General features: G+C 45.1%; 1 non-coding gene across 1 annotated transcript; it reads left to right on the plus strand.

The window, feature by feature from the left end:
- Nucleotides 1-79: 79 nt before the first annotated feature.
- Nucleotides 80-152, plus strand: Trnam-cau. The gene has a single exon. It is a non-coding gene; the product is annotated as a tRNA-Met (tRNA).
- The last annotated feature ends 256 nt before the right edge of the window (nucleotides 153-408 follow it).

The raw sequence follows: 408 nt of genomic DNA on the forward strand, positions 1-408 counted from the left end.
AATTCTATTTGAATTTATTTAATGCCTAAAGGTGGTTAGGCGGCGTGCTGAGTTGAATTTGGAGTGAGAATTTCCGTGGTTCCCGGTAGCTTAGTCGGTAAGAGTGCCCGGCGCATAACTGGGAGACCCGGGTTCGCATCCCGGCTGGGCAAATGGGAATTTTTTCTCTTTAAATTTTAATTCTATTTGAATTTATTTAATGCCTAAAGGTGGTTAGGCGGCGTGCTGAGTTGAATTTGGAGTGAGAATTTCCGTGGTTCCCGGTAGCTTAGTCGGTAAGAGTGCCCGGCGCGTAACTGGTAGACCCGGGTTCGCATCCCGGCTGGGCAAATCGGAATTTTTTCTCTTTAAATTTTAATTCTATTTGAATTTATTTAATGCCTAAAGGTGGTTAGGCGGCGTGCTGAG

The sequence above is a fragment of the Diachasma alloeum genome, unplaced genomic scaffold (assembly GCF_001412515.2).
Source record: "Diachasma alloeum isolate Michigan unplaced genomic scaffold, Dall2.0 Dall_scaffold_00419, whole genome shotgun sequence".
Lineage (NCBI taxonomy): Eukaryota > Metazoa > Arthropoda > Insecta > Hymenoptera > Braconidae > Diachasma > Diachasma alloeum.